Here is a 13,890-nt window from a genome sequence, read left to right on the forward strand (position 1 = left end):
TTTAGACATTGTGATTGGTTGTTGAAAGTGGTTGTTGATGATCGGAAATCTGACGACAACTTCAGAACGTAGCACGGGAGCACAGCAAATATATTTCAAAACCGATGTAGCACGGTAACAGCAGACATAAATTCCATCGATAGTCGAGTGCCAGTGTTATCATAATTAACTAGCTGTGTTTGTAAAAAAAGTACATTTTACTGAGTGGATGAAAGAAAAAATAGACGTTTCTTAAAAGTCACAGTTATTTTGTACAATTAATCGTAATGTATACATAGATATGCTCATTTGCGAGATTTTACGACATGTTGGCATTTGAGGTTATAATTTACCTCTTTTTTTATAATACTTCACACAAATAGTGAATCATGGTGAAGGCTCCGGGTGCTCTACCTCCAAAGTGCGGACACCAGGTAGTTGTAACAACTGGCAAGGGAGAAATATAAATATTTGGTGGGGACCTCTCCAGTCCAGCCGAGTCTCAATTTTATCATTACAAAGATTTGTGTCTTTATGATATAGTAGAAAAAGTGGGAAAAAGTGACGTGAGGATTCTTGTTTTTATAAATAGTACTCGCCGTGTTGGGTTGTGATTTGATCAGACAATAAATAATTATTTGAAAATTCTCAGAGTCTCTGGCGGACCGTCTCTGAGAAGTGGGCACAGGATGGTTCACTCGGAAAAGAAATTATTCATTTTTGGTGTCTTTCACGACAATCTTCGGGATTACAAGTATTTCAATGACCTTTACATATTCAATCTATCCTTATACCATTGGAGTAATCTCAACATAACAGGAAATATTCCTGCACCGTGATCAGGATGCATTGTTTTTCCAACTCCCCAAAATACAATCCTGGTTTATGGAGTTTACAGTAAAGAGAAGATAAACAAGATGTGAACAAGCGTCATATTGATATGGATATGTTTATTCTAGGGCCCCAGAGTGAGTACAAAATAGCGACAGATTCACAATGAAGTTGCAACTGTATTTTCGGATCCAGCCCGGAGTTCATCCAAACAGAATGGAAGCTGATAGGAAAATGTATTTGGATAAATGTAGAGAACGATGAGAGCGGTATGAAGTGGAAATGGACATTGACGAAACAAAGCGGAGCATTATTTTGCCTCATTGCAGCGCATCGGCAGTTTATGTTCAACCGGGTCTTGATTATATATATATATTCGGTGGTGTTCATGATGACATGGAAGATGAAGAACAACTTGATGGAATGTTTTTCATCGAGTTGCTCGCTCTTGATTTGGAGAAGTATCAATTAATGGCGCTGCGTTAATTTGAGCGGTAAAAAGGAAGCTTTCTCTGTACGAAGACGGAGAAAGAAAGCTAAGGACGAACGATACGGAAGAAGCGACGAGCGGATCGGAAGAAGAGAATGATGGTGATGACAACGAAATCGGGAAATCAACGTCAAAAGCCAGTACTCAACCCACTGCTTTTGTCACTGACGACGATGGAATCTTTACCGTAAACCCTCGCCCCTCCATTTTCCATAATTCATTTGATCATTTTAACACTGGACTCGATTAAATTGTTTAATTTTCAGATGACTCTCGGTTCAGCTCCCGTGCATTCTATAACTAAAACCAGCGAAACATCGACTGCAAACATTTTCACACCTTCGCCTCGTATAAACACGGGTCTCGCAGTGAAAAACGGCATTTTATATTTGTACGGAGGAATGTTTGAAGATGGTGACAAACAATTTACTCTCAATGATTTTTATTCGCTCGGTAACTATCAATTGATCTGTCGATCTTTCACGCACGCATACGAATTTTGGTGTCATGAATTTTCTATTTTTTTGTTTTTCACAGATACGAAGAAGTTGAACGAATGAAAAACCATAATGAGAGATAATTTTTCCTCGCAAGTTCTAATCAATGGACAGCTCTTCCTTTGATTCATCTGTAATCATTTTTTTCTCAGTCCGTCGGAACTATTCAAGAACTCTACAGATGTTAGAAATGTTTTAATTCATATACAAATTTTTCATCTACAAAAATAAATCTACAAAAATAAAAACGACTTTCACTTTTATTTTTTTTATTACTACATTAGTTTTATTATGTAAACAAAATGGAACATTGATTGCTTCGACCTTACTTTCTCATCCGTCTATGCAAACCTTCTCATAATCCTGAATCATTTCATCCTCGGATTTCGGTGCAAAATTAGTCAGTCTCTGAAAATTTGCCATTTTTTTCATACTGTGAACGTTTTTTCTCCACTTTCTCTCTCACGAGCGCAATGGATATTTTACTGGTTAACAGTAGAAATATCCGACATTCGGATACATCGATATTGAACAAAACACTGTTTTTTCTTAACTCATATTTATTCGATGGAAATACTCAGATGTTTTGAATTCTTGACACAGCTGCGATAAAATTTAAATTCTCTGCGAAATGATTCAAGCTCCCGAAGACGTCAGTGACAATATGAACTGCTGGAATGAAAAATTTTATATTCACATTATTCTCATATCATTGTAAACAATTTTGGAGCAATTGTAGAGACAAAGAATCTTCTTGTAGAACTTCCATATCAAAAACTGAGTAATAGTTATGAAATGCACAGATGATACATTTTAAATATAGGGCTTACTTTTCGCGTTAGATCTTTTAGCCATATTCGTAAGAGCGTTTCTGATCGCTTTCACGACATCGAGAATCTCATTAAATATGATTTCGAGTTCAAGATCTCTGGGTGCCCCAAAATCATCGGTGCCTTTCGGGAAAGAGGCTTCAAGCAGTGAAGATAAGAGTAAAAAGATGTTCGGCAACTTTTTAGCTCATCGGGCTGTATAAATCTTCGGATAAATAAGGAGGGATGCAAGAACTCTTAGAGAAACCTCGAGACATTTAGCAACGCTGTACCAGTGGCTCTCCATTATTTTCCGTTGTTCGCTCTTGAAAACTGGCTATGCTGCTTCCTAAATATTGATTTCTTTTCCCCGTGGGGAAAAAGAAAAAAACACATTTTTAATAATTCAGAGAATTCTTACTAAGCTTGAAACTATCGAATAACTCTTCATTGTTCATCTTACCAGATAAAAATCGCAAAATTCGTAAAAGAAAAATTGTTTTAATGCCAATACTGCTTTATACAAGTTTCTACCTCCAATGCATCGTCAACTTCGGTAACCATGCGACTCAATGGGCTGAGTATCCATCGATCAACGTTACTTAAGTGTTCAGGTTTTTTCACATGTTTTCCACAGTTTTCTGTCGTTCGTAAAACGAATTTTGTCACTTGCCATATTTTGTTGCAAAAGTGATTGTTCGTTCGGCACTCGATCACGTTGAAACTTATTTTTGACTGTCTGAAACGAAAAATATAAAACGATCAAAAAATTGTAATTGATTCAAGGAATTTCATTTTTTTTTAAAGTGAGAGAAATAACAGGCGCACTTTTTAATATTGTGTGCGCACAAAGTCATACGTAGTGCATCCGATCCACACGCTGGTATGCCATCAGGAAACACTTTTCTATTGGCCACCAAGGTTCTCTTGATTAAGTTCTTCGATATACTCAAAAACCATTTTCAGCATTTTTCTCAGCTTCGGCATTAAGTTCTTCAAGACTGATACTGTTTATCACATGCTCTGGCCTGATGGCGTTGTCTTGACTTTTTGACATTTCTTACCATGAGCGTTGCACAAAACCCCATGAAATAACACTTCCTGTAGGGACAAATATAATGAGGCACGTATAATTCGAAGGAACATTTTTAAAAAATTATTATGCGTTAAACTTTTATATGCGCGGGTGAACTTTATTTTTACCTTGAAAGGCATAGTGTTTGTGAATTTTATTCCCAACATGACCATCCTGGCGACCCATAGAAATATGATATCATGTCCAGTCTCCATAAGACTGAGAGGATAGAATTTCTCAAATTTCTAACAACAAATAGGAATCGTCAGATTCACAAAAATCAATGTCTAGAGCTATTTAATATATGATTGTAAATTAACTGGATTTGGCCAACCTATAGGTTAAGGGAAGGAGTGTCAATGAGAACCATGTGTCCAGAACATCCGGATCTTTTTCTATTTTCAAATCAGCGTATTCGAGATTTCATTTTTGAAGAATTTGCTTAAGAGCTTCTTGCCGGGATCGCGCGATTATCCAAACGCCGTTTTCATTATGATAAGCTGGAATTCTATGACCACACCAGATTTGTCGAGATACGCACCAATCTCTGTAAAATTAAAACTAGCCTATCGTGAAATATGAATTACACCAATGAATGAAATATTTTTTATATTGTATTTCATTAGATATTTTTTTTTTATGTTCCGAATATAATACCTATTAATTTTGAGTCACTCGCACCAAACTTGTGCACATTCTAGTGGATTAATTTTCAACGATCTGTTCTTAACAGCCTCAATGGCCTGGTTTGCCATTTCTATAGTCGTTAGAAACCATTACTCCCTTAAGAGATATTCGACAACGTCACCCGATCAAGAACAAACCGGAACCATCATCTCGTGATTATCCAAACTTTTCAACGCTCCTTACTTCGCCAATTCATCCAAAAAATTTTCTCATGCTTCTAATCTTCCCAGATCCTAAAACAATTTCAAGTGATTTCATTCGATTCGTTGAAATTAATCATCTCTGATATTAAAAACATGCTGAATTTCAGAAAGAATTTTACACTCTAAGTATTTTTATGTGGAGAATTTTTCTCATTTCAAATCATTTAAATTTAATCAAATACTGTTATAAAATATAGATACTGCAAATTTCAAACTGAATAATGAAATGATTCGAGTTTTTTTTCACCTCAAAACACCCTGTATTGGCAGTCATATTCCCATCAGATCCGATCACATCGATAATATCCAAATTATGTCGTTTTGCTATATCAAAGTCGCCATGATGAGTAGGAGTAATTTGCACAACTCCTTTGCCAAAATCTTGCTGTACAAAAGATTCTCCTATGATCGGTATGGGAGTTTCTCAAATCGAATGCCAGACTCGCTGACCAATTAAACGAGAATATCTTGGATCTTCTGGGTGGACAGTAATTCCAACATCCCCTGGCATCGTTTCTATTCGCGTTGTCACAATCGTTACATGTTCCTCTTAAATAACAAAGGTTCGATGATAGAAATCCAAAAGCTGAAAGGATGATCTTTGATAACTGCAGATCGGTAGCGTATGTCATGTGCTCGAAATAAAACATTTATTCTTATTATAATTTACACCGATAAATAGACATTTTTGTTTTTGATTATAATCACGCATTATATTGTGTATAAGTTGGTTTTGGTTTGTTTCTTCTTCTTACCTATTCTTACGCTCCGTGGGCTCCAAGTCCGAGCGAGCGTACTGACACTTATTAGGTTAGGATTCGGCTTCGGCTATCACCATACTGACAATCGGGAGTCTAGCCGAGTTCTGTATAGTTAGTGGAATAGAACAACAATTCTTATTTTTTATTATTGCTATATTTTGGGAATTATTTTCGAAACTTTTTGCCGTTATTATTATAACGATTGAAAAGATATTTTTTCAAAAATAAATTTAAAAAAATTAGGCGTACAGTTGGCGAAAAGTAACTTAATATTTGTGTATTTTTTACAAAATCAACCGGAAATCATTTGGGAAATGCATGTGTAATAATGAATAATTTACGAAGTGATTGTTTTATCACAATAACGCGAAAATTGAACCGATGGTTTTTCGGGTATACCCAGCTGACCGACCGAGCTATCTTAAGTTTATGGCGCACTACACACCATACGAACATATTGTGCAATATTACTGTGCAATATTATTGACTGTGTGTAGCGAGCTTTATTCTGCTAACTCTGCAGAAACAGAAAACAGAACTGTGACACGTCCAAGTTCTTCGAATCCCGGTGACTTTACGCTGTCCGTTAGGAAAGAAAAGTATTTTTAAAACATGGTCCCGGATAATCTGATTGTTGGGATGAATTATAAAGATTCGCGTTATTCAAAGGTGAAACAGTGAAGTGAGACTCGTATAAACATTCAGAAAGCTGGTGATTTTTACGATCTTTATGGAGGTGAAAAATTTGCCACTCTCGGTCCTCGAAGCTCGTCGTCGAGATTCGAGTAAGGTCAACGATTTTTTAATACCAACTTTTGGATTAAATATCATTCATAAATAAATGAATATTCTGACATACGCTACCGATCTGCAGTTTTCAAAGATACTCCTTTCCTTCCCTTAACCTATAGGTTGGCCAAATCCAGTTAATTTACAATCATATATTATTAAATAGCTCTAGACATTGATTTTTGTGAATCTGACGATTCCTATTTGTTGTTAGAAATTTGAGAAATTCTATCCTCTCAGTCTTATGGAGACTGGACATGATATCATATTTCTATGGGTCGCCAGGATGGTCATGTTGGGAATAAAATTCACAAACACTATGCCTTTCAAGGTAAAAATAAAGTTCACCCGCGCATATAAAAGTTTAACGCATACATGTAATTCGTTTTTCCATAGAATAATAAATTTAAAACAAATAATAATTTTTTAAAAATGTTCCTTCGAATTATACGTGCCTCATTATATTTGTCCCTACAGGAAGTGTTATTTCATGGGGTTTTGTGCAACGCTCATGGTAAGAAATGTCAAAAAGTCAAGACAACGCCATCAGGCCAGAGCATGTGATAAACAGTATCAGTCTTGAAGAACTTAATGCCGAAGCTGAGAAAAATGCTGAAAATGGTTTTTGAGTATATCGAAGAACTTAATCAAGAGAACCTTGGTGGCCAATAGAAAAGTGTTTCCTGATGGCATACCAGCGTGTGGATCGGATGCACTACGTATGACTTTGTGCGCACACAATATTAAAAAGTGCGCCTGTTATTTCTCTCACTTTAAAAAAAAATGAAATTCCTTGAATCAATTACAATTTTTTGATCGTTTTATATTTTTCGTTTCAGACAGTCAAAAATAAGTTTCAACGTGATCGAGTGCCGAACGAACAATCACTTTTGCAACAAAATATGGCAAGTGACAAAATTCGTTTTACGAACGACAGAAAACTGTGGAAAACATGTGAAAAAACCTGAACACTTAAGTAACGTTGATCGATGGATACTCAGCCCATTGAGTCGCATGGTAGAAACTTGTATTTATCTGGTAAGATGAACAATGAAGAGTTATTCGATAGTTTCAAGCTTAGTAAGAATTCTCTGAATTATTAAAAATGTGTTTTTTTCTTTTTCCCCACGGGGAAAAGAAATCAATATTTAGGAAGCAGCATAGCCAGTTTTCAAGAGCGAACAACGGAAAATAATGGAGAGCCACTGGTACAGCGTTGCTAAATGTCTCGAGGTTTCTCTAAGAGTTCTTGCATCCCTCCTTATTTATCCGAAGATTTATACAGCCCGATGAGCTAAAAAGTTGCCGAACATCTTTTTACTCTTATCTTCACTGCTTGAAGCCTCTTTCCCGAAAGGCACCGATGATTTTGGGGCACCCAGAGATCTTGAACTCGAAATCATATTTAATGAGATTCTCGATGTCGTGAAAGCGATCAGAAACGCTCTTACGAATATGGCTAAAAGATCTAACGCGAAAAGTAAGCCCTATATTTAAAATGTATCATCTGTGCATTTCATAACTATTACTCAGTTTTTGATATGGAAGTTCTACAAGAAGATTCTTTGTCTCTACAATTGCTCCAAAATTGTTTACAATGATATGAGAATAATGTGAATATAAAATTTTTCATTCCAGCAGTTCATATTGTCACTGACGTCTTCGGGAGCTTGAATCATTTCGCAGAGAATTTAAATTTTATCGCAGCTGTGTCAAGAATTCAAAACATCTGAGTATTTCCATCGAATAAGTATGAGTCTAGAGAAAACAGTTTTCGGAATTACTTTTTCAAAATCAATTTTCATGTATCTTTTGAAATTGTAGAACCTATGATGAAACAAAATTGGCACATGTAACGGTAGTGTTCAAAATTCCCGCACGTGGGTCATTTTTCTAGGAATTCAACAAAAAATTGCACATCGAATGCAACAAACATCAGAGTAACAGTCGACAAATTTGCGACGTTTTGTAGTTGACGAGAAAGCTGTGCACAAATCCAACTCACGTTGGTGGCAGTAAAGGGGCCTGTGGGGTCAAACACACGGCAGTTCGTGGAAATGAAAAAGAACTTTTGATGATGGAGTATTCCGGTGCAGTTTGATAGATGTGCACTTGGAATTGATGTCAAGGACAACGAGAAGATCCATTCAACCTTGTAGAGCTGCGCAATTACTTTCTGGCGGAAAGTGAAAAGATTTATTCGGGTGTGTCAATCTTTAGACTACAGTTCAACGGATAGCACGTTGCATGGTAATCACTCTTTTCCTTATTCTATATAATAATAAATATTAATTCCTTATATAAATACACTTTGAACTCCTCTTGTAATGTATCCTTTTTGTATATTGCAATCCTTTTGTGATTTAATGGTCGCATAACCCTTATGAGGAGAAATAAAAAAAAATCGGTGTATTTATGAATAAATCTCACTAAAGCTATTATAGATAAATATCGTTTTGAATTGAACTTTTGAATTCTAGTCACCACCACATCCAAACTGAGGACCACCGCAATTGTTATGCCCTTCTGAGTATCCAACGCTGACACAATTCTCTAGCAATCCTATGTACTCGCATCATCAGCTGCAGCCTCATCGTCAGTAACAACAGAAGCAACAGCAAAAGCATCAACACCATGGTCTCAGTCAGTGAAAGCAGAATAGACTGTACAATTGAATTAAGTATACTTAATTCATACCATGGAAAGATATGTACAAACACGAACATAAAGAGCGGAATAGAACAGTTTGTGCCAAAAGGAATTCGTTACATTCGCGAATATGTAGCCGAGAGCATTTTCTTCCGATTAGAAAATAATAAACGAAATTGTAGATTTTTTCTCTTGGATTTGATAATGAAATTCGTGGAAATAAATTATTTAAACAACTTAGTTTCACTGTCTTCTTTTGTCATCAATGGCACATCAAAGTGATTGACATTTACTATTTTCATCCTTTAATATTTCTCATAGCTGACAATATAGTACTGTTGCTCAGTACTTCATTGAGTATTGATTGAAGAACTTTTATATAATTAGAATACACCGCAGTATGGGCTGTAAGATATTATAACGCACCGGAGAGTGTGCATCGCAATATTGACCAATACAAAAGTAGAGTGCAAATATTTCATCAATACAAGTAGAATGGAGAGATAAAAACAATTAGAATGTACCAGAGAAAGTGTACCATAGTATTGACCATGGTGTAATTAGTCGGCATATTGAACTATGTCGGATCATGTTTTTTTCATGTTGGTACTGTTACATTTCGATACTATGCAAAGGAAAACACGAAGGAATTTTAAACTTCTATATTTTATATTTTATATTTATTGAGAAAAAACATGGAGTCTCAAGACAAAGTTCAAAAGAAATACAAAACATTTTTCTCGATATTGACTTATAAGATCATCGATTCATTCATGATCCTGAAAGAGAAAAAAAAACAAAAACAATTAATCAAAGAAAATGAATAATTGTTATTACATTTATCGAAGATTTACATTTATCGAAGAACAATTAGATTGTGTATATTTTTTAATTTCTTTCTTTTACCTCATCCACGGCGTTGACCGCCACGACGGCCTCGCCACTTGCCTCGGTATCGATCAGCAACAACTTGGCCTATCCTCTCGGTTAGGCGAGCCATAAAATCGATTTTTTTTGCCTCCCTGATCCGCCAGCCGGCCCGTACGCCCCGTTCTGAAAAAGGAATCGAAACTTGTTAACAAACAAGGGTATATATATAAACACCTTGACGGTTTTAAAATCACATTTGTTAAACTTTATTTTACGATTTCTTTTCTCTTGTTGCTGTTGAGGCTGTTGTTGCGGCTGTGCATTACGGCCCCTGATTTGCCCCTCGTTCTCCGGTTCTTGTTCCTGGTGAAGCAATTGGACATCGAGGTCGCCGGCCTGCTCGCCGTTATCCGGCTCTTGTTCCTGGGGAGGCGGCTGATCGTGGCCTCGTGGTGGCCCGCGTTCGTCGGCTTGCTCGTTGTTGAGCCCCTCCTGCTCCTGGTGTGCGGCGTTGTTGGCCATTTTTTTTTTCTTTAATTAACAACGAAAATTAATTCGATGACGTCGCTATAAGGTTATTTTTATAATTATAATATAAGTTCAAAGAACGCTACTTACTTCTGTTGACGTCGATTGGTACGTGATGCATGAATTAGTGCGTAGAAATGGAACGCGAGGAAATGACCCATTAAGTGGGGGTATGCGATTGAAAATTATTTCTCACCAGGTGGCGTTTAATTTTGAACTTTATCGTTACGTTCATTTTAATTAAACAATCAAGATAACAGTTAAGTGAAAGTCGTTTACGTGAGATATTTATACGTAGAAACAGTAATAATATAGTTGAATAAAAAATCAAGATAAACATTATGAATGAAGGGAAACACGTTTACGTATTTCTTTATATATCTCGAAACAATCGAGATTATAAGGTAACAAATTTAGTGAAAGTCGCTTACGTAAATATATGGTCTTAGTTAATCTCTAATCGAGATAAACGTATAACGAATTAAGTAGAAGGCGTTTCAGATTTAAAAAAAAACTGATTTCGTCTAAGTCTTACAAGATTGTTAAACAATTGAGATAAACGTAATACATTAAGTGTAAGTTGATTTTGGTAAAAAAAAAATCGTTTTATCTAATAAGGTCGGTAAACAATCAAGAAAAACGTAATACGTTAAGTGGAAGTCGTTTCAGATAAAAAAAGTTACGTAACACATCAAGTGAAAGTCTTTTACTTAAATAATAATAGTAGATAATTAAACAAAACTAGTAAGTATCGAAGCATGAAAAGTTTAATTCTAAAAGTCAAGTGCAAGTGAAGTTAAGCGAACAAATATCAATAAGAAATCATGAAATAGGAAATGTATGACATAGTGAAAGGGGGGAATCCCTGCTGCGCAACGCTATTTATTGACTACTTGTTACCGACCGATGGTAACTTCATAAAAAATAATCAGATTGATCAATGATACTGTTTAATAATTAGTTTTCATTTTTTTTTGTCTAGCCGTTTCTAAGTTATAAAGGTTTGAAAATTTGCAACTGTTAACTTCTCGTGTTGAAAATATCGAAGCCCTGAATTATTTTTAGGAACACTAAACGTAGTCATTTTTATGTGAAAAAACCCCAGCTTTTCAATAAAAATATTTTAAATATTTTCAGGGATCAGATAAATCCTGAAAAAGCAATTATAACTTTAAAATTGCTTTTTCTCCTAATGTACCATTTTTTAAATATTTTAGAATATTTTTTTCGTAAAGTTCAGACTTTTTTTACAAAGAAACAGTGCTATTTTATTTTGAGATTCTTCAAAAATCAAGTATAAAACAATCAAGTTGAATGATACGTCATGAATTATTGGTGTGTGCCGTACTGCAGCAACAGCCGTCACGTCATTTATGGGTTGAAATTCAAAGATCTCGACATATAACATTATATTCAGTAGCTGTGTACTTGAATATGTATATAAAAAACAAGATATTCTTGTGGTTTTTCGTAGAGGATTATTTTCTCCAGTAAAACAGTGTTACAATTATTGTAATTTAAAAATTGTTATAAAATCACTTATTTTTATTGTTTCGTGCTTGGCTTTCATATCGTTCGTTTGAAGCTACTGAACTCAAAACTCACATACGCTTTACTGAGATGTATATATTTCATGAACTGGCAGTGAGAAAAATAAAGAAAGAAAATATACGCGCGAAATTTCTGTTACTTGCTCCTATAGGGCTTCTATCAATGGTCGTGTAAAGTAGGCTAACGCACTAACACTGCGTAAATGAGAGAAAGAGAGAAAGAAAATGTGCGTGCGCATCACTCTCTCTCTCTCTCTCTTGCTCGTACAATACTTCCAAGTCAGGGCTCAAGACTATAAATGTAAGAGTGGGGACGATGGGCCTACACTGTGTATTAGGTATTTCTATCTCTACCAACGTATATCTCTCTCTCAATTATCGTTCGCCTCGCCCAATCACACGAGCCCATGGCAATGAGCGTGAGAGAGAACGAAAATGTACATGCGCATGCGCATTCACACTTTTCGTAGCACTTCCGTTACCCACTTCCGTAACAAGATTTTCACCAGTTTACCCCTCAAGCCCAGCGCGCCTATAGAAGTTTTACTTCAATTACTTCAAAAAGCATGTGTGGTAGAGTACGGAAAAATGCTTGAGGGTTCTCTCACACTCTTTCGCACACCTCGCGCTTACTTGTACTGTGTTACTTTCTCGCTTCCTCCCACACTCGCTTGCACTCTTCCATTCTTTGACATTCTTCCCATCTGAACCATAACACGAACAAAAACGATAAAACATATTTGCTTTCTATTGTGCATGACTACGCGTTTACACGACATTTTGAGTTCCTAGATATTGAACATGTTTTTCAATTTTTCATGCTTAAATTTAAAATATTTTTAAAGGAAATGGGGTTAAAAAGAAATTGAAAATTCAAAAATAGGGGCGTGCCCGGGTTGAAATAAACGCTAAATCATAACCATAATTCGGCGAGACCAAAGCACACAGAGACGATCAGAAATATCCTGTTTTAGATAGTTTATGGATTACCATAGAAAAAACCATAGAAAAATTGTTTACGCATTAAAGTTTACACTCTTTTCAATCCAATGTTACATGTACATTTTCGATAGATAGCGCTCTATCGGGAAAACTCCAAACTAATATATGAAGTGTCCCCGAAGCCGCGAATAGGGATGGTGCAGATTCGATAGAGGGCAGGTCGAAAGTACTCGTGGCGGCTCTAGTGTCATAAATTATAAGTTTTTGGGGTTACTTTCAATACTTTGATTAAAATCGAATTATAATAATTTAATATATATATATCGGTGATTTTTCATATATATTTATTTATTTTTTATTTATATATAATAATAAAATAATAATGATAATAGATCCTCAAAAACTTTCACTTTTCATCACTAGCGGCGCGGTAATCTACTTGCACCATCCCTATAGTTTTATTCATGTCATGACTAATTTTTTTGATATATAATAACTCGTGTTGACGGCTCGTGTTAATATCTCGTGTGGACATTTTCCGATCGTTATCGTGATTAAAAATTATTTAATTCATTTCTTGAAATTCTTTAATTTATATATAGACGCACCAAGTGAGCGAATAAGTTATAAGTTATTAATCGAGTTTGTTTCCTAGGTGTGTATATATTATAGCTTCCATTATTCGTTTTATATATAACTGTGCATTCGAGGTTGTGCACGATGTTCGTTTGTATAATTCATGAGTGTTCAGTTATCGTTATTTTTGCATGCCCTATTTCTAAATCGAACGGTTTCCGCATTTTATTTGGTATGCAAAACTGATTTTTTGTCATTTCAAAGAGAGAATAACGTAGTTTCGTTGTTTCACTATCGTGAAACAATGAATGATGAGTGATTCGAACGTTTTCTTACTTTTTATTATTACTACGACTTTCATATCATCATCCCGAGACTCGGTAGAATCTCGGGATAAGTATATTGACAGTCCTGTCGTTTACTGACCCGAGGCTCATATCGAGACTATACTATCTCTGATTTATATTCGTTCATGCATGAAGCTGAAGTACTTTATGGAATTCATCGAGGTTGTTCTTTCATATGTGATATTCTCTGAAGGAAATCTAACTCCATTTATACTTTTACAGTAATAAATAAAGGAGCGGAATACTTTGTGATTCAATAAACTCCTGCATCGATCAAAGGTAATCTAAAAATCCTTCTAAATTTTTT

The 13,890-nt window shown here is 35.4% G+C and overlaps 1 pseudogene; it reads left to right on the plus strand.

Moving 5' to 3' along the window:
* The first annotated feature begins 368 nt into the window (after nt 1-368).
* LOC122418306 (kelch domain-containing protein 4-like) lies at nt 369-1,912 on the plus strand (annotated as a pseudogene).
* The last annotated feature ends 11,978 nt before the right edge of the window (nt 1,913-13,890 follow it).

The sequence above is a fragment of the Venturia canescens genome, chromosome 11 (genome assembly GCF_019457755.1).
Source record: "Venturia canescens isolate UGA chromosome 11, ASM1945775v1, whole genome shotgun sequence".
In the NCBI taxonomy this organism is placed as follows: domain Eukaryota; kingdom Metazoa; phylum Arthropoda; class Insecta; order Hymenoptera; family Ichneumonidae; genus Venturia; species Venturia canescens.